Consider the following 21,311-nt stretch of genomic DNA (forward strand, 5'->3'; position numbering starts at 1 on the left):
ACGCAAACGGCTTTTCTCAGCTTAAACCGTCTGAAAACACACTTTACTACATTCAACACACAGGTGAACCAAAACAACTAAGAAAAGTTTTTTACACGATGTTAGTGTATTTTTCACAGCTAAAACGTGTTTTCCTTCGTAACAAATAATTTCTCATCGAAAAAGATGCTTTTAGTTCAAAACAACACTTGAAACAGTTTATCGCTGTTAGGAGTGAGAGAGGAGATCAAAATTATACGCAAACGGCTTTTCTCAGCTTAAATCTTCTGAAAACACACTTTACTACATTTAACACACGGGGGAACCTAACCACTTCAGAAACGATGTTAGTGCAGTTTACATAGCTAAAACGTGTTTTCCTTCGTAAAAACTCATTTTTGATAGAAAAAGATGTTTTCAGTTCAAAACAAAACTTGAAGCATTTATCGCTATTAGGAGTGAGAGAGGAGCTCAAAACTATACGCAAACGACTTTTCTCACCTTAAACCGTCTGAAAACACACTTTACTACATTCAACGCACAGGTGAACCAAAACAACTAAGAAACGTTTATTACACGTTGTTAGTGCGTTTTACACAGCTAAAACTTGTTTTCCTTCGTAAAAAATCATTTCTAATCGAAAAAGTTTAGATTAGAAAAGTTTAGTTCAAAACAACACTTAAAGCAGTTTATCGCTGTTATGAGTGATAGAGGAGCTCAAAATTATACGCAAACGGCTTTTCTCAGCTTAAATCGTCTGAAAACACACTTTTCTACACTTTACTACACACGGAGGAACCTAGAACTTCAGAAACGATGTTAGTGCCTTTTTCACAGCTAAAACGTGCTTTCCTTCGTAAAAACTAATTTCTGATCGAAAAAGACGTGTTCAGATCAAAACAACACTTGAAGCAGTTTATCGCTGTTAGGAGTGAGAGAGGAGCTCAAAATTAAATATCACTGAATCTGAATATCTGAGTGGGGTAAGGGTTTTTGGCACTGCTTTCTAAACAGAGTGCGATACGCACAACCTAGCCACTGAAAGCCTTTAATGATGGTCCAGTAACAAAGTGCGAGCATTACAGTTGTTTCCTGTATATTACCACTCGGATGCAACAACAGCTTGCAAAAGAGAAACAAGTCTATTGTAGATATATAGGAAGGAACTACACATGTGCCTGTCCAGATTGTTAAGACATTCTTAGGTGTCTAAGAATCTATCTAAACGGGGAGAGAGTGCATAAAGAATGCAAACAATGATATCAAAGATCTCTTCTCTCAGCTTTAGAACGGCAATTGAAAAAATTTGACCCAAAAAAAACTTTGAAAAATTTTGGGACCCAAAAAATTTTGACACGAAAAAACTTTGAAAATTTTTGAGACCCGAAAAAATTTTGACCCAAAAAACATCGAAAAATTCCGGGACCCAAAAAAATCTTCAAAAAATTTTCGGACCCAAAAAATTTTGACCCAAAAAAACTTTGAAAAATTTTGGGACCCAAAACAAATTTGAGACCCGAAAAAATGTAGAAAAATTTTGACCTTAAAAAATCTTTTGAGACCCAAAACATTTTTACACAAAAAAACTTCGAAAAAGTTTTGACCCAAAAGAACTTCTAAAAATTTTGGGACCCAAAAAAAAGCTTGAAAAAATTTTGACCCAAAAAACATCGAAAAATTTCGGGACCCAAAAAAATCTTCAAAAAATTTTCGGACCCAAAAAAACTTTGAAAAATTTTCGGACCCAAAACATTTTTACACAAAAAAACTTTGAAAAATTTTGGGACCCAAAACAAATTTGAGACCCGAAAAAATGTAGAAAAATTTTGACCTTAAAAAATCTTTTGAGACCCAAAATATTTTTACACAAAAAAACTTAGAAAAAGTTTTGATCCAAAAGAACTTCTAAAAATTTTGGGACCCAAAAAAAAGCTTGAAAAAATTTTGACCCAAAAAACATCGAAAAATTTCGGGACCCAAAAAAATCTTCAAAAAATTTTCAGACCCAAAAAACTTTGAAACATTTTCTGCCCAAAAAAATTTTGACACCCGAAAAAATTTAGAAAAATATTTAGACCCAAAAAAATTTGACACAAAAAAACTCAGAATAGACAACAGAGGTTTTTGCACTAATACCAATAATACCATGACAGTGAACAATTCAATGGGCTGTATGTGTGTGATTTTTGCTATCACACATGTGAAGGACGTAATCCTTTCAGAAGACCAGAACTTGTTCTCAGGCAAAATCTGAGGCATCTGAGACAAAACAGTATGACCACCAGCTACTCCAGAACAGCCAGTCATGGGTTTAAAAGGCCAATCTGTATTGATGAGATGTTTGATGGCTTTTTTCCACAGTACCAACATAGTGATTGTCTTGATGTGACTCGACAGTCTGTGATTATATGGCTGGATTCACCAAATCACAGCAAAAAGTGGTATATAGACAGAAAAACAAACGTTATTGGCCAAAAATTGCAGTCCAGCCTCCTGTAGAGTTCACCAGAACACCACGATCATTACATGATCGTAAATTTAGAGTGGAGGTCAATTCTTCTTTTCTATTCATTGCGACTTCTAAATGGTTTTCTAATGAAGAAATTCTCTTTCTTTCAGTTTTTGCTATGCACATGCTTCTTAAAGAAAATGCAAAACTATGCAATGTTAATGCAGTGGAAATGGCTTTTCATGAAATTTGTCATCCAGTTTGAGGTGCTGTATGACACTGCAAAAGTGTCTTTTAATGTACAACTGCAGAAACACGTTGCAGTTAGCCTTAGGGAATGGGGTCCTGTGTGGGCAACTTCCACATTTTCTTCTGAGTCATTAAATGGCACTCTTGTGAAGTACTTCAATGGAAACACACATGTGCCTGTTCAGATTGTAAAGACATTCTTAGGTGAGAAAAGTGAGAAAGGCATTCTCAGCTGGAAAAGTCTTTCTAAAAGGGGAGAAAAGTGCATAAAGAATGCAAACAACGATATGAGAGATCTCTTTAGAACAGCAATTGAAAAATTATGACCCAAAAAAACTTTGAAAAAGTTTGGGACCCAAAAAAATTTTGACCAATAAAACTGAAACTTTTTGGGCCCAAATAAATTTTGACCCAAAAAAACATCGACAAATATCGGGACCCAAAAAAATCTTCGAAATATTTTGGGACCCAAAAATATTTTGACCTCAAAATTTTTGGGCCCAAGATTTTTTTTGCATAACAATTTTTTGGGTACCAAAATTTTTCAACGTTTTTTTTTTTGTCTAAAAATTTTTTGAAGAATTTTTTGTGTCAAAATGGTTTTGGGACCCAAAATTTTTCGAAGTTTTTTTTGGGTCAAAGTTTTTTGGGTCCAAAATTTTTTTGAGCCTTGAATTTTTTGGGTCCCAAAGTTTTTTGTAGATTTTTTTTTGGTCAAAATTTTTTTGGGTACCAAAGCTTTATGAAGTTTTATTTTTTTGTCTCAAAATTTTTTCAAGTTTTTTTGTGTCAAAATTTTTCGATGTTTTTTTCAGGTCCCGAATTTTTTTGAAGATTTTTTTGGAGTCAAAATTTTTTGGGTCCAAAAATTTTTCCACGTTTTTTTTGGGTCCCAAAATTTTCGAAGTATTTGATTGGTCTCAAAATGTTTCGAAGATTTTTTTGGGTCAAAATTTTTTTGTGTCTCAAAATTTTTCGAAGTTTTTTTTGGGTCCAACATACTTTTAGCCCAATTTTTTTTGGGTCACAAAGTTCTTTGAAGTTTTTTTGTGTCAAAATTTTTCTACATTTTTTTTGGTCCAAATTTTTTGAATTTTTTTTTGGGTCAAACTTTTCTGGTTCCAAAATTGTTCGCACTGTTTTGGGGTAAAAGTTTTTGTGGGTCCCAAAATTTTTTGGGTCCTAAAATTTTTCCAAATTATTTTGGGTCCTAAAGTTTTTTGAAGATTTTTTTGGGTCAAAATTATTTTGTGTCCCAAAATTTTTCGAAGTATTTGTTCGGTCTCAAAATTTTTTGAAGATTTTTTTGCGTCAAAAGTTTTTTCGGTCCCAAAGTTTTTTGAAGATTTTTTTGGGTCAATATTTTTTTGGGTCCCAAAATTTTTCGAAGTTTTTTTTTTTTGTCTTAAAATTTTTCGAAGATTTTTTTGAGGTCACAACATTTTTCGAAGTTTTATTTTGCTCTCAAAATTTCTTTTTGGATCTGAATAATTTGGGTCCAAAATTTTTGGCATTTTTTTTGCGTCAAAATTTTTCCAAATTATTTTGGGTCCTAAAGTTTTTTAAAGATTTTTTGGGTCAAAATTATTTTGTGTCCCAAAATTTTTTGAAGTATTTGTTCGGTCTCAACATTTTTTGAAGATTTTTTTGCATCAAAAGTTTTTTGGGTTCCAAAGTTTTTTGAAGATTTTTTCGGGTCAATATTTTTTTGGGTCCCAAAATTTTTCAAAGTGTTTTTTTGGTCTTAAAATTTTTCGAAGATTTATTTTGCTCTCAAAATTTCTTTTTGGATCTGAATATTTTGGGTCCAAAATTTTTCGCAATTTTTTTGGGTAAAAATTTTTTTGATTAAAAATTTTTTGGGTCACAAAATTTTTTGGGTCACAAAATTTTTTGAAGATTTTTTTTGCGTCAAAATTTTTTGGGTCCCAAAATTTTTCCAAATTATTTTGGGTCCTGAAAGTTTTTTGAAGATTTTTTGGGTCAAAATTATTTTGTGTCCCAAAATTTTTCTAAGTATTTGTTCGGTCTCAACATTTTTTGAAGATTTTTTTGGGTAAATATTTTTTTGGGTCCCAAAATTTTTCAAAGTTTTTTTTTGGTCTTAAAATTTTTCGAAGATTTTCTTGGGTCACAACATTTTTCGAAGTTTTATATTGCTCTCAAAATTTCTTTTTGGATCTGAATATTTTGGGTCCAAAATTTTTCGCAATTTTTTTGGGTAAAAATTTTTTTGAGTAAACATTTTTTGGGTCACAAAATTTTTTGGGTCACAAAATTTTTTGAAGATTTTTTTTGCGTCAAAATTTTTTGGGTACTAAAATTTTTCCAAATTATTTTGGGTCCTAAAGTTTTTTGAAGATTTTTTTGGGTCAAAATTATTTTGTGTCCCAAAATTTTTCGAAGTATTTGTTCGGTCTCAAAATTTTTTGAAGATTTTTTTGCGTCAAAAGTTTTTTCGGTCCCAAAGTTTTTTGAAGATTTTTTTGGGTCAATATTTTTTGGGTCCCAAAATTTTTCGAAGTTTTTTTTTTTGTCTTAAAATTTTTCGAAGATTTTTTTGAGGTCACAACATTTTTCGAAGTTTTATTTTGCTCTCAAAATTTCTTTTTGGATCTGAATATTTTGGGTCCAAAATTTTTGCAATTTTTTTGTGTAAACATTTTTTTGAGTAAAAATTTTTTGGGTCACAAAATTTTTTGGGTCACAAAACTTTTTGAAGATTTTTTTTGCGTCAAAATTTTTTGGGTCCCAAAATTTTTCCAAATTATTTTGGGTCCTAAAGTTTTTTGAAGATTTTTTGGGTCAAAATTATTTTGTGTCCCAAAATTTTTCTAAGTATTTGTTCGGTCTCAAAATTTTTTGAAGATTTTTTTGCGTCAAAACTTTTTTCGGTCCCAAAGTTTTTTGAAGATTTTTTTGGGTCAATATTTTTTTGGGTCCCAAAATTTTTCGAAGTTTTTTTTTTGTCTTAAAATTTTTCGAAGATTTTTTTGGGTCAGAACATTTTTCAAAGTTTTATTTTGCTCTCAAAATTTCTTTTTGGATCTGAATAATTTGGGTCCAAAATTTTTGGCATTTTTTTTGTGTCAAAATTTTTTGGGTCCCAAAATTTTTCCAAATTATTTTGGGTCCTAAAGTTTTTTAAAGATTTTTTGGGTCAAAATTATTTTGTGTCCCAAAATTTTTTGAAGTATTTCTAAGTATTTGTTCGGTCTCAAAATTTTTTGAACATTTTTTTGCGTCAAAAGTTTTTTCGGTCCCAAAGTTTTTTGAAGATTTTTTCGGGTCAATATTTTTTTGGGTCCCAAAATTGTTCAAAGTGTTTTTTTGGTCTTAAAATTTTTCGAAGATTTATTTTGCTCTCAAAATTTCTTTTTGGATCTGAATATTTTGGGTCCAAAATTTTTCGCAATTTTTTTGGGTAAAAATTTTTTTGAGTAAACATTTTTTGGGTCACAAAATTTTTTGGGTCACAAAATTTTTTGAAGATTTTTTTTGCGTCAAAATTTTTTGTGTCCCAAAATTTTTCCAAATTATTTTGGGTCCTAAAGTTTTTTGAAGATTTTTTGGGTCAAAATTATTTTGTGTCCCAAAAATATTTGAAGTATTTGTTCGGTCTCAACATTTTTTGAAGATTTTTTTGTGTCAAAAGCTTTTCGGTCCCAAAGTTTTTTGAAGATTTTTTTGGGTCAATATTTTTTTGGGTCCCAAAATTTTTCGAATTTTTTTTTTTTGTCTTAATTTTTTTGGGTCAAAATTATTTTGTGTCCCAAAATTTTTCGAAGTATTTGTTCGGTCTCAAAATTTTTTGAAGATTTTTTTGCGTCAAAAGTTTTTTCGGTCCCAAAGTTTTTTGAAGATTTTTTTGGGTCAATATTTTTTTGGGTCCCAAAATTTTTCGAATTTTTTTTTTTTGTCTTAAAATTTTTCGAAGATTTTTTTGAGGTCACAACATTTTTCGAAGTTTTATTTTGCTCTCAAAATTTCTTTTTGGATCTGAATATTTTGGGTCCAAAATTTTTGCAATTTTTTTGTGTAAAAATTTTTTTGAGTAAAAATTTTTTGGGTCACAAAATTTTTTGGGTCACAAAATTTTTTGAAGATTTTTTTTGCGTCAAAATTTTTTGGGTCCCAAAATTTTTCCAAATTATTTTGGGTCCTAAAGTTTTTTGAAGATTTTTTGGGTCAAAATTATTTTGTGTCCCAAAATTTTTCAAAGTATTTGTTCGGTCTCAAAATTTTTTGAAGATTTTTTTGCGTCAAAAGTTTTTTCGGTCCCAAAGTTTTTTGAAGATTTTTTTGGGTCAATATTTTTTTGGGTCCCAAAATCTTTCGAAGTTTTTTTTTTTGTCTTAAAATTTTTTCGAAGATTTTTTTTGGGTCACAACATTTTTCTAAGATTTTTTTTGCGTCAAAATTTTTTTGGGTCCCAAAATTTTCCGAAGTATTTGTTTGCTCTCAAAATTTATTTTTGGATCTGAATATTTTGGGTCCAAAATTTTTCCCATTTTTTTTGGGTAAAAAAATTTTTTTGGGTCACAAACTTTTTCCAAATTATTTTGCGTCCTAAAGTTTTTTGAAGATTTTTTGGGTCAAAATTATTTTGTGTCCCAAAATTTTTCAAAGTATTTGTTTGGTCTTAAAATTTTTCGAAGATTTTTTTGTGTCAAAATGTTTTTGGTCCCAAAATATTTTGAAGATTTTTTTTGGGTCAAAATTTTTTGGGTCCCAAAATTTATCGATGTTTTTTTTGGGTCAAACTTTTCTGAGTCCAAAATTTTTTGCAATGTTTTGGGGTCATTTTTTTTTTAGGTCCCAAAATTTTTTGGGCCCAAAATTTTTCGAAGATTTTTTTGGGTCCCAAAATATTTAGATGTTTTTTTTGGGTCAAAATTTTTTGGGTAGAAATTTTTTTCTAGTTTTTTTGGGTCAAAATGTTTTAAAGCTGAGAGACGCTGAGAGAATAGTTCTTTGATATCATTGTTTGCATTGTTTATGCACTTTTCTCCCCTTTTACTTTTCCACCTAAGAATGTCTTTACAATCTGGACAGGCACATGTGTAGTTCCATTGAAGTACTTCACAAGAGTGCCATTTAATAACTCAGAAGAAAAGGTGGAAGTTGCCCACAAAGGACCCCATTTCCTAAGGCTAACTGCAATGTGTGTCAGCAGGTGTACATTAAAAGACACTTTTGCAGTGTCATACAGCACCTCAAACTGGATGACAAATTTCCTAAAAGCCATTTCCGCTGCATTAACATTACATAGTTTCACATTTTCTTTAAGAAGCATGTGCATAGCAAAAACAATGTTTGTTTTTCTGTCTTTATACCACTTTTTGCTGTGATTTGGTGAATTCAGCCATATAATCACTGACTGTCGAGTCACATCAAGATCATCAATACATGGCCTTTTACACCCATGACTGGCTGTTCTGGAGTAGCTGGTGGTCATACTGTTTTGTCTCAGATGCCTCAGATTTTGCCTGAGAACAAGTTCTGGTCTTCTGAAAGGATATGGTCCTTCACCTGTGTGATAGCAAAAAATCACACCCATACAGCCCATTGAATTGTTCAGTGTTCGGGTATTATTGGTATTAGTGCAAAAACCTCTGTTGTCTATTCTGAGTTTTTTTGTGTCAAAATTTTTCGAAGTTTTTTCGGGTTCCGAAATTTTTAGATGTTTTTTTGGGTCAAAATTTTTCAAAGTATTTTTGGGTCCCAAAATTTTTCTACATTTTTTTGGGTCTCAACTTTTTTTTGGTCTTAAAATTTTTCAAAGTTTTTTTCGGTCCCAAAAGTTTTTGAAGTTTTTTTGGGTCAAACTTTTTTTGGGTCAAAATTTTTCAAAATTTTTCGAAGATTTTTTTGGGTCCCAAAATATTTCGATGTTTTTTTGGGTCAAAATTTTTTAAAGCTGAGAGACGCTGAGAGAAGAGATCTTTGATATCATTGTTTGCATTGTTTATGCACTTTTCTCCCCTTTTAGATAGACTTTACCACCTAAGAATGTCTTTACAATCTGGACAGACACATGTGTAGTTCCATTTAAGTACTTCACAAGAGTGCCATTTAAGTTTTTGGAAGTTGCCCAAAAAGGACCCAATTTCCTAAAGCTAATTGCAATGTGTGTCAGCAGGTGTACATTAAAAGACACTTTTGCAGTGTCATACAGCACCTCAAACGGGATGACAAATATTTTTCTAAATTTTTTTGGGTCTAAATATTTTTCTAAATTTTTTTGGGTTCCCAAAATTTTTTAAAGTTTTTTTGGGTCTCAACATTTTTCGAAGATTTTTTGAGGTCAAATTTTTTTGGGTCAAAATAATTTTCCGAAGATTTTTTAAGGTCAAAATATTTTTGGGTCCCAAAATTTTTTGAAGATTTTTTTGGGTCCCGAAATTTTTCAACGTTTTTTTGGGTCAAAATGTTTCAATTGCTGTTCTAAAGAAGAGAGCTCTGATATCATTGTTTGCATTCTTTTTGCACTTTTCTCCCCTTTTAGAAAGACTTTTCCAGCTAAGAATGCCTCAGATTTTGCCTGAGAACAAGTTCTGGTCTTCTGAAAGGATAGGGTTCTTCACCTGTAGCAAAAATCACACCCATACAGCCCATTGAATTGTTCAGTGTTCGGGTATTATTGGTATTAGTGCAAAAACCTCAGTTATATATTCTGAGTTTTTTTGGGTTAAAATTTTTTGGGTACAAAATTTTTTAATTTTTTTTGGGTCCCAAAGTTTTTCGAAGATTTTTTTGGGTCCCAAAATTTTTCAAAGTTTTTTTGGTTCAAAATTATTTCGGGTTTCAAAATTTTTCAAAGGTTTTTTGGGTCCCAAAATTTTTTGAAGATTTTTTTGGGTCCTAAATTTTTTCAAAGTTTTTTTGGGTCAAAATGTTTCAATTCAAAATTGATATCATTGTTTGCATTGTTTATGCACTTTTCTCCCCTTTTAGATAGACTTTTCCACCTACAAACAGTCTTTACAATCTGGACAGGCACACGTTTAGTTCCATTTAAGTACTTCACAAGAGTGCCATTTAATGACTCAGAAGAAAAAAAAGCTTTTAGTTCAAAACAACACTTGAAGCAGTTTATCGCTGTAAGAAGTCAAAAGGGAGCTGAAAACGATACGCAATCGGCTTCTCTCAGCTTAAACCGCCTGAAAACACAATTTCCTACATTCAACACACAGGAGAACCCAAATACTTAAGAAACATTTATTACACGATGTTATTGCATTTTACACAGCTAAAACGTGTTTTCCTTCGTAAAAACTCATTTCTGATAGAAAAAGATGTTTTCAGTTCAAAACAACACTTGAAGCATTTTATCGCTATTAGGAGTGAGAGAGGAGCTCAAAACTATACGCAAACGACTTTTCTCACCTTAAACCGTCTGAAAACACACTTTACTACATTCAACGCACAGGTGAACCAAAACAACTAAGAAACGTTTATTACACGTTGTTAGTGCGTTTTACACAGCTAAAACGTGTTTTCCTTCGTAAAAAATAATTTCTGATCGAAAAAGATGTTTTTAGTTCAAAACAACACTTGAAGCTGTTTATCTCTGTTAAGAGTGAGAAAGGAGCTCAAAACTACACGCAAACGGCTTTTCTCATCTTAAATCGTCTGAAAACACACTTTACTACAATTAACACACGGGAGAACCTAACCACTTCAGAAACGATGTTAGTGGCTAAAACGTGTTTTCCTTCGTAAAAACTCATTTCTGATAGAAAAAGATGTTTTCAGTTCAAAACAACACTTGAAGCATTTTATCGCTATTAGGAGTGAGAGAGGAGCTCAAAACTATACGCAAACGACTTTTCTCACCTTAAACCGTCTGAAAACACACTTTACTACATTCAACGCACAGGTGAACCAAAACAACTAAGAAACGTTTATTACACGTTGTTAGTGCGTTTTACACAGCTAAAACGTGTTTTCCTTCGTAAAAAATAATTTCTGATCGAAAAAGATGTTTTTAGTTCAAAACAACACTTGAAGCTGTTTATCTCTGTTAAGAGTGAGAAAGGAGCTCAAAACTACACGCAAACGGCTTTTCTCATCTTAAATCGTCTGAAAACACACTTTACTACAATTAACACACGGGAGAACCTAACCACTTCAGAAACGATGTTAGTGGCTAAAACGTGTTTTCCTTCGTAAAAACTCATTTTTGATAGAAAAAGATGTTTTCAGTTCAAAACAACACTTGAAGCATTTTATCGCTATTAGCAGTGAGAGAGGAGCTCAAAACTATACGCAAACGGCTTTTCTCACCTTAAACCGTCTGAAAACACACTTTACTACATTCAACGCACAGGTGAACCAAAACAACTAAGAAACGTTTATTACACGTTGTTAGTGCGTTTTACACAGCTAAAACGTGTTTTCCTTCGTAAAAAATAATTTCTGATCGAAAAAGATGTTTTTAGTTCAAAACAACACTTGAAGCTGTTTATCGCGGTTAAGAGTGAGAAAGGAGCTCAAAACTATACGCAAACGGCTTTTCTCAGCTTAAATCGTCTGAAAACACACTTTACTACATTTAACACACGGGGGAACCAAAACAACTAAGAAAAGTTTTTTACACGACGTTAGTGTATTTTTCACAGCTAAAACGTGTTTTCCTTCGTAAAAACTCATTTCTGATCGAAAAAGATGTTTTTAGTTCAAAACAACACTTGAAGCTGTTTATCGCTGTTAAGAATGAGTAAGGAGCTCAAAACTATACGCAAACGGCTTTTCTCAGCTTAAACCGTCTGAAAACACACTTTACTACATTCAACACACAGGTGAACCAAAACAACTAAGAAAAGTTTTTTACACGATGTTAGTGTATTTTTCACAGCTAAAACGTGTTTTCCTTCGTAACAAATAATTTCTCATCGAAAAAGATGCTTTTAGTTCAAAACAACACTTGAAACAGTTTATCGCTGTTAGGAGTGAGAGAGGAGATCAAAATTATACGCAAACGGCTTTTCTCAGCTTAAATCTTCTGAAAACACACTTTACTACATTTAACACACGGGGGAACCTAACCACTTCAGAAACGATGTTAGTGCATTTTACATAGCTAAAACGTGTTTTCCTTCGTAAAAACTCATTTTTGATAGAAAAAGATGTTTTCAGTTCAAAACAACACTTGAAGCATTTTATCGCTATTAGGAGTGAGAGAGGAGCTCAAAACTATACGCAAACGGCTTTTCTCAGCTTAAATGGTCTGAAAACACACTTTACTGCATTCAACGCACAGGTGAACCAAAACAACTAAGAAACGTTGTTAGTGCGTTTTACACAGCTAAAACTTGTTTTCCTTCGTAAAAAATCATTTCTCATCGAAAAAGATGCTTTAAATTCAAAACAACACTTGAAGCAGTTTATCGCTGTTAGGAGTGAGAGAGGAGCTCAAAACTATACGCAAACGACTTTTCTCACCTTAAACCGTCTGAAAACACACTTTACTACATTCAACGCACAGGTGAACCAAAACAACTAAGAAAAGGTTATTACACGATGTTAGTGCATTTTACATAGCTAAAACTTGTTTTCCTTCGTAAAAAATCATTTCTCATCGAAAAAGATGCTTTAAGTTCAAAACAACACTTGAAGCAGTTTATCGCTGTTAGGAGTGAGAGAGGAGCTCAAAACTATACGCAAACGGCTTTTCCCAGCTTAAACCGTCTGAAAACACACTTCACTACATTCAACACACAGGTGAACCAAAACAACTAAGAAAAGTTTTTTACACGATGTTAGTGTATTTTTCACAGCTAAAACGTGTTTTCCTTCGTAACAAATAATTTCTCATCGAAAAAGATGCTTTTAGTTCAAAACAACACTTGAAACAGTTTATCGCTGTTAGGAGTGAGAGAGGAGATCAAAATTATACGCAAACGGCTTTTCTCAGCTTAAATCTTCTGAAAACACACTTTACTACATTTAACACACGGGGGAACCTAACCACTTCAGAAACGATGTTAGTGCAGTTTACATAGCTAAAACGTGTTTTCCTTCGTAAAAACTCATTTTTGATAGAAAAAGATGTTTTCAGTTCAAAACAAAACTTGAAGCATTTATCGCTATTAGGAGTGAGAGAGGAGCTCAAAACTATACGCAAACGACTTTTCTCACCTTAAACCGTCTGAAAACACACTTTACTACATTCAACGCACAGGTGAACCAAAACAACTAAGAAACGTTTATTACACGTTGTTAGTGCGTTTTACACAGCTAAAACTTGTTTTCCTTCGTAAAAAATCATTTCTAATCGAAAAAGTTTAGATTAGAAAAGTTTAGTTCAAAACAACACTTAAAGCAGTTTATCGCTGTTAGGAGTGATAGAGGAGCTCAAAATTATACGCAAACGGCTTTTCTCAGCTTAAATCGTCTGAAAACACACTTTTCTACACTTTACTACACACGGAGGAACCTAGAACTTCAGAAACGATGTTAGTGCCTTTTTCACAGCTAAAACGTGCTTTCCTTCGTAAAAACTAATTTCTGATCGAAAAAGACGTGTTCAGATCAAAACAACACTTGAAGCAGTTTATCGCTGTTAGGAGTGAGAGAGGAGCTCAAAATTAAATATCACTGAATCTGAATATCTGAGTGGGGTAAGGGTTTTTGGCACTGCTTTCTAAACAGAGTGCGATACGCACAACCTAGCCACTGAAAGCCTTTAATGATGGTCCAGTAACAAAGTGCGAGCATTACAGTTGTTTCCTGAATATTACCACTCGGATGCAACAACAGGTTGCAAAAGAGAAACAAGTCTATTGTAGATATATAAGATGGAACTACACATGTGCCTGTCCAGATTGTTAATAAATTCTTAGGCGGAAGTGTCTATCTAAACGGGGAGAAAAGTGCATAAAGAATGCAAACAATGATATCAAAGATCTGTTCTCTCAGCTTTAGAACAGCAATTGAAAAATTTTGACACAAAAAAACTTCGAAAAAATTTGGGACCCAAAAAATTTTTGAATCAATACCAAATCTGAATATATCAGTGGGTAAGGGTTTTTGGCACTGCTTTCTAAACAGAGTGCCATACGCACAACCTAGCCACTGAAAGCCTTTAATGATGGTCCAGTAACAAAGTGCGAGCATTATAGTTGTTTACTGTACAACTCGGATGCAACAACAGGTTGCAAAAGAGAAACCAGTCTATTGTAGATATATAAGATGGAACTACACATGTGCCTGTCCAGATTGTTAAGACATTCTTAGGGGAAAAAGTCTATCTAAACGGGGAGAAAAGTGCATTAAGAACGCAAACAATGATATCAAAGATCTCTTTCTCTCAGCTTTAGAACAGCAATTGAAAAATTTTGACCCCAAAAAAACTTCTAAAATTTTAGGCCCAAAACATTTTGACCCTAAAAAACTTTGAAAAATTTTGGGACCCAAAACATTTTTACACAAAAAAACTTCGAAAAATTTTGACCCAAAAAAACTTTGAAAAAATTTGGGACCCAAAAAAAATTTTAATCACTACCAAATCTGAATATCTGAGTAGGTAAGGGTGTTTGGCACTGTTTCTAAACAGAGTGCCTGTAACAACACAACCTAGCCACTGAAAGCCTTTAATGATGGTCCAGTAACAAAGTGCGAGCATTACAGTTGTTTCCTGTATATTACCACTCGGATGCAACAACAGCTTGCAAAAGAGAAACAAGTCTATTGTAGATATATAGGAAGGAACTACACATGTGCCTGTCCAGATTGTTAAGACATTCTTAGGTGTCTAAGAATCTATCTAAACGGGGAGAGAGTGCATAAAGAATGCAAACAATGATATCAAAGATCTCTTCTCTCAGCTTTAGAACGGCAATTGAAAAAATTTGACCCAAAAAAAACTTTGAAAAATTTTGGGACCCAAAAAATTTTGACACGAAAAAACTTTGAAAATTTTTGAGACCCGAAAAAATTTTGACCCAAAAAACATCGAAAAATTCCGGGACCCAAAAAAATCTTCAAAAAATTTTCGGACCCAAAACATTTTGACCCAAAAAAACTTTGAAAAATTTTGGGACCCAAAACAAATTTGAGACCCGAAAAAATGTAGAAAAATTTTGACCTTAAAAAATCTTTTGAGACCCAAAATATTTTTACACAAAAAAACTTAGAAAAAGTTTTGATCCAAAAGAACTTCTAAAAATTTTGGGACCCAAAAAAAAGCTTGAAAAAATTTTGACCCAAAAAACATCGAAAAATTTCGGGACCCAAAAAAATCTTCAAAAAATTTTCAGACCCAAAAAACTTTGAAACATTTTCTGCCCAAAAAAATTTTGACACCCGAAAAAATTTAGAAAAATATTTAGACCCAAAAAAATTTGACACAAAAAAACTCAGAATAGACAACAGAGGTTTTTGCACTAATACCAATAATACCATGACAGTGAACAATTCAATGGGCTGTATGTGTGTGATTTTTGCTATCACACATGTGAAGGACGTAATCCTTTCAGAAGACCAGAACTTGTTCTCAGGCAAAATCTGAGGCATCTGAGACAAAACAGTATGACCACCAGCTACTCCAGAACAGCCTGTCAAAAGACATTCTTAGCTGGAAAAGTATTTCTGAAAGGGGAGAAAAGTGCATAAAGAATGCAAACAATGATATCAGAGCTCTCTTCTCTCACATTTAGAACAGCAATTAAAAAATTTTGACCCAAAAAATCTTCGAAAATTTTTGGACTAAAAAAATTTTTACACAAAAAAAATTCAAAAATTTTGGGCCCAAAAAAAATTTGAAACAAAAAACATCGAAAAATTTCGGGACCCAAAAAAATCTACAAAAAATTTTGGGATCCAAAAAAATTTTGACCTTAAAAAATCTTCGGAAAACTTTGGGACCCAAAAAAATCTTAGGAATAATTTGGGACCCAAAATACTTTAAAAAATTTTGGGACTCAAGAAAACTTCGAAAAATTTTGGGACCCAAAAATACTTTGAAAAATTTTGGGAACACAAAAAAACTTTGAAAAATTTTGGGCCCAAAAAAACTTGGAAAATTTTTGGACCCAAAAAATTTTGACACAAAAAAACTCAGAATAGACAACAGAGGTTTTTGCACTAATACCAATAATACCCGAACACTGAACAATTCAATGGGCTGTATGGGTGTGATTTTTGCTATCACACAGGTGAAGGACCATATCCTTTCAGAAGACCAGAACTTGTTCTCAGGCAAAATCTGAGGCATCTGAGACAAAACAGTATGACCACCAGCTACTCCAGAACAGCCAGTCATGGGTTTAAAAGGCCAATCTGTATTGATGAGATGATTGATGGCTTTTTTCCACAGTACCAACAAACCAACAAGACTGATTGTCTTGATGTGACTCGACAGTCGGTGATTATATGGCTGGATTCACCAAATCACAGCAAAAAGTGGTATATAGACAGAAAAACAAACGTTATTGGCCAAAAATTGCAGTCCAGCCTCCTGTAGAGTTCACCAGAACACCACGATCATTACATGATCGTAAATTTAGAGTGGAGGTCAATTCTTCTTTTCTATTCATTGCGACTTCTAAATGGTTTTCTAATGAAGAAATTCTCTTTCTTTCAGTTTTTGCTATGCACATGCTTCTTAAAGAAAATGCAAAACTATGCAATGTTAATGCAGTGGAAATGGCTTTTCATGAAATTTGTCATCCAGTTTGAGGTGCTGTATGACACTGCAAAAGTGTCTTTTAATGTACAACTGCAGAAACACGTTGCAGTTAGCCTTAGGGAATGGGGTCCTGTGTGGGCAACTTCCACATTTTCTTCTGAGTCATTAAATGGCACTCTTGTGAAGTACTTCAATGGAAACACACATGTGCCTGTTCAGATTGTAAAGACATTCTTAGGTGAGAAAAGTGAGAAAGGCATTCTCAGCTGGAAAAGTCTTTCTAAAAGGGGAGAAAAGTGCATAAAGAATGCAAACAACGATATGAGAGATCTCTTTAGAACAGCAATTGAAAAATTATGACCCAAAAAAACTTTGAAAAAGTTTGGGACCCAAAAAAATTTTGACCAATAAAACTGAAACTTTTTGGGCCCAAATAAATTTTGACCCAAAAAAACATCGACAAATATCGGGACCCAAAAAAATCTTCGAAATATTTTGGGACCCAAAAATATTTTGACCTCAAAATTTTTGGGCCCAAGATTTTTTTTGCATAACAATTTTTTGGGTACCAAAATTTTTCAACGTTTTTTTTTTTTGTCTAAAAATTTTTTGAAGAATTTTTTGTGTCAAAATGGTTTTGGGACCCAAAATTTTTCGAAGTTTTTTTTGGGTCAAAGTTTTTTGGGTCCAAAATTTTTTTGAGCCTTGAATTTTTTGGGTCCCAAAGTTTTTTGTAGATTTTTTTTTGGTCAAATTTTTTTTGGGTACCAAAGCTTTATGAAGTTTTATTTTTTTGTCTCAAAATTTTTTCAAGTTTTTTTGTGTCAAAATTTTTCGATGTTTTTTTCAGGTCCCGAATTTTTTTGAAGATTTTTTTGGCGTCAAAATTTTTTGGGTCCAAAAATTTTTCCACGTTTTTTTTGGGTCCCAAAATTTTTCGAAGTATTTGATTGGTCTCAAAATGTTTCGAAGATTTTTTTGGGTCAAAATTTTTTTGTGTCTCAAAATTTTTCGAAGTTTTTTTTGGGTCCAACATACTTTTAGCCCAAATTTTTTTGGGTCCCAAAGTTCTTTGAAGTTTTTTTGTGTCAAAATTTTTCTACATTTTTTTTGGTCCAAAATTTTTTGAATTTTTTTTTGGGTCAAACTTTTCTGGTTCCAAAATTGTTCGCACTGTTTTGGGGTAAAAGTTTTTGTGGGTCCCAAAATTTTTTGGGTCCTAAAATTTTTCCAAATTATTTTGGGTCCTAAAGTTTTTTGAAGATTTTTTTGGGTCAAAATTATTTTGTGTCCCAAAATTTTTCGAAGTATTTGTTCGGTCTCAACATTTTTTGAAGATTTTTTTGCGTCAAAAGTTTTTTCGGTCCCAAAGTTTTTTGAAGATTTTTTTGGGTAAATATTTTTTTGGGTCCCAAAATTTTTCAAAGTTTTTTTTTGGTCTTAAAATTTTTCGAAGATTTTCTTGGGTCACAACATTTTTCGAAGTTTTATTTTGCTCTCAAAATTTCTTTTTGGATCTGAATATTTTGGGTCCAAAATTTTTCGCAATTTTTTTGTGTTAAAATTTTTTGGGTCACAAAATTTTTTGGGTCACAAAATTTTTTGAAGATTTTTTTTGCGTCAAAATTTTTTGGGTCCCAAATTTTTTCCAAATTATTTTGGGTCCTAAAGTTTTTTGAAGATTTTTTGGGTCAAAATTATTTTGTGTCCCAAAATTTTTCGAAGTATTTGTTCGGTCTCAACATTTTTTGAAGATTTTTTTGCGTCAAAAGTTTTTTCGGTCCCAAAGTTTTTTGAAGATTTTTTTGGGTCAATATTTTTTTGGGTCACAAAATTTTTCGATTTTTTTTTTTTGTCTTAAAATTTTTCGAAGATTTTTTTGAGGTCACAACATTTTTCGAAGTTTTATTTTGCTCTCAAAATTTCTTTTTGGATCTGAATATTTTGGGTCCAAAATTTTTGCAATATTTTTGTGCAAAAATTTTTTTGAGTAAAAATTTTTTGGGTCACAAAATTTTTTGGGTCACAAAATTTTTTGAAGATTTTTTTTGCGTCAAAATTTTTTGGGTCCCAAAATTTTTCCAAATTATTTTGGGTCCTAAAGTTTTTTGAAGATTTTTTGGGTCAAAATTATTTTGTGTCCCAAAATTTTTCGAAGTATTTGTTCGGTCTCAAAATTTTTTGAAGATTTTTTTGCGTCAAAAGTTTTTTCGGTCCCAAAGTTTTTTGAAGATTTTTTTGGGTCAATATTTTTTTGGGTCCCAAAATTTTTCGAAGTTTTTTTTTTTTGTCTTAAAATTTTTTCGAAGATTTTTTTTGGGTCACAACATTTTTCGAAGATTTTTTTTGCGTCAAAATTTTTTTGGGTCCCAAAATTTTCCGAAGTATTTGTTTGGTCTCAAAATTTATTTTTGGATCTGAATATTTTGGGTCCAAAATTTTTCCCATTTTTTTTGGGTAAAAATTTTTTTGGGTCACAAACTTTTTCCAAATTATTTTGCGTCCTAAAGTTTTTTGAAGATTTTTTGGGTCAAAATTATTTTGTGTCCCAAAATTTTTCGAAGTATTTGTTTGGTCTTAAAATTTTTCGAAGATTTTTTTGTGTCAAAATGTTTTTGGTCCCAAAATGTTTTGAAGATTTTTTTTGGGTCAAAATTTTTTGGGTCCCAAAATTTATCGATGTTTTTTTTGGGTCAAACTTTTCTGAGTCCAAAATTTTTTGCAATGTTTTGGGGTCAATTTTTTTTTAGGTCCCAAAATTTTTTGGGCCCAAAATTTTTCGAAGATTTTTTTGGGTCCCAAAATATTTAGATGTTTTTTTGGGTCAAAATTTTTTGGGTAGAATTTTTTTTCTAGTTTTTTTGGGTCAAAATGTTTTAAAGCTGAGAGACGCTGAGAGAATAGTTCTTTGATATCATTGTTTGCATTGTTTATGCACTTTTCTCCCCTTTTACTTTTCCACCTAAGAATGTCTTTACAATCTGGACAGGCACATGTGTAGTTCCATTGAAGTACTTCACAAGAGTGCCATTTAATAACTCAGAAGAAAAGGTGGAAGTTGCCCACAAAGGACCCCATTTCCTAAGGCTAACTGCAATGTGTGTCAGCAGGTGTACATTAAAAGACACTTTTGCAGTGTCATACAGCACCTCAAACTGGATGACAAATTTCCTAAAAGCCATTTCCGCTGCATTAACATTACATAGTTTCACATTTTCTTTAAGAAGCATGTGCATAGCAAAAACAATGTTTGTTTTTCTGTCTTTATACCACTTTTTGCTGTGATTTGGTGAATTCAGCCATATAATCACTGACTGTCGAGTCACATCAAGATCATACATGGCCTTTTACACCCATGACTGGCTGTTCTGGAGTAGCTGGTGGTCATACTGTTTTGTCTCAGATGCCTCAGATTTTGCCTGAGAACAAGTTCTGGTCTTCTGAAAGGATATGGTCCTTCACCTGTGTGATAGCAAAAAATCACACCCATACAGCCCATTGAATTGTTCAGTGTTCGGGTATTATTGGTATTAGTGCAAAAACCTCTGTTGTCTATTCTGAGTTTTTTTGTGTCAAAATTTTTCGAAGTTTTTTCGGGTTCCGAAATTTTTAGATGTTTTTTTGGGTCAAAATTTTTCAAAGTTTTTTTGGGTCCCAAAATTTTTCTACATTTTTTTGGGTCTCAACTTTTTTTTGGTCTTAAAATTTTTCAAAGTTTTTTTCGGTCCCAAAAGTTTTTGAAGTTTTTTTGGGTCAAACTTTTTTTGGGTCAAAATTTTTCAAAATTTTTCGAAGATTTTTTTGGGTCCCAAAATATTTCGATGTTTTTTTGGGTCAAAATTTTTTAAAGCTGAGAGACGCTGAGAGAAGAGATCTTTGATATCATTGTTTGCATTGTTTATGCACTTTTCTCCCCTTTTAGATAGACTTTACCACCTAAGAATGTCTTTACAATCTGGACAGACACATGTGTAGTTCCATTTAAGTACTTCACAAGCGTGCCATTTAAGTTTTTGGAAGTTGCCCAAAAAGGACCCAATTTCCTAAAGCTAATTGCAATGTGTGTCAGCAGGTGTACATTAAAAGACACTTTTGCAGTGTCATACAGCACCTCAAACGGGATGACAAATATTTTTCTAAATTTTTTTGGGTCTAAATATTTTTCTAAATTTTTTTGGGTTCCCAAAATTTTTTAAAGTTTTTTTGGGTCTCAACATTTTTCGAAGATTTTTTGAGGTCAAATTTTTTTGGGTCAAAATAATTTTCCGAAGATTTTTTAAGGTCAAAATATTTTTGGGTCCCAAAATTTTTTGAAGATTTTTTTGGGTCCCGAAAATTTTCAACGTTTTTTTGGGTCAAAATGTTTCAATTGCTGTTCTAAAGAAGAGAGCTCTGATATCATTGTTTGCATTCTTTTTGCACTTTTCTCCCCTTTTAGAAAGACTTTTCCAGCTAAGAATGTCTCAGATGCCTCAGATTTTGCCTGAGAACAAGTTCTGGTCTTCTGAAAGGATAGGGTTCTTCACCTGTAGCAAAAATCACACCCATACAGCCCATTGAATTGTTCAGTGTTCGGGTATTATTGGTATTAGTGCAAAAACCTCAGTTGTATATTCTGAGTTTTTTTGGGTTAAAATTTTTTGGGTACAAAATTTTTTAATTTTTTTTGGGTCCCAAAGTTTTTCGAAGATTTTTTTGGGTCCCAAAATTTTTCAAAGACTTTTTTGGGTCACAAATTTTTTTTAAGTTTTTTTGGGTCCCAAAATTTTTAAAAGTTTTTTTGGTTCAAAATTATTTCGGGTTTCAAATTTTTTCAAAGGTTTTTTGGGTCCCAAAATTTTTTGAAGATTTTTTTGGGTCCTAAATTTTTTCAAAGTTTTTTGGGTCAAAATGTTTCAATTCAAAATTGATATCATTGTTTGCATTGTTTATGCACTTTTCTCCCCTTTTAGATAGACTTTTCCACCTACAAACAGTCTTTACAATCTGGACAGGCACACG

This window comes from Astyanax mexicanus, chromosome 1 (genome assembly GCF_023375975.1).
Source record: "Astyanax mexicanus isolate ESR-SI-001 chromosome 1, AstMex3_surface, whole genome shotgun sequence".
NCBI lineage: Eukaryota > Metazoa > Chordata > Actinopteri > Characiformes > Acestrorhamphidae > Astyanax > Astyanax mexicanus.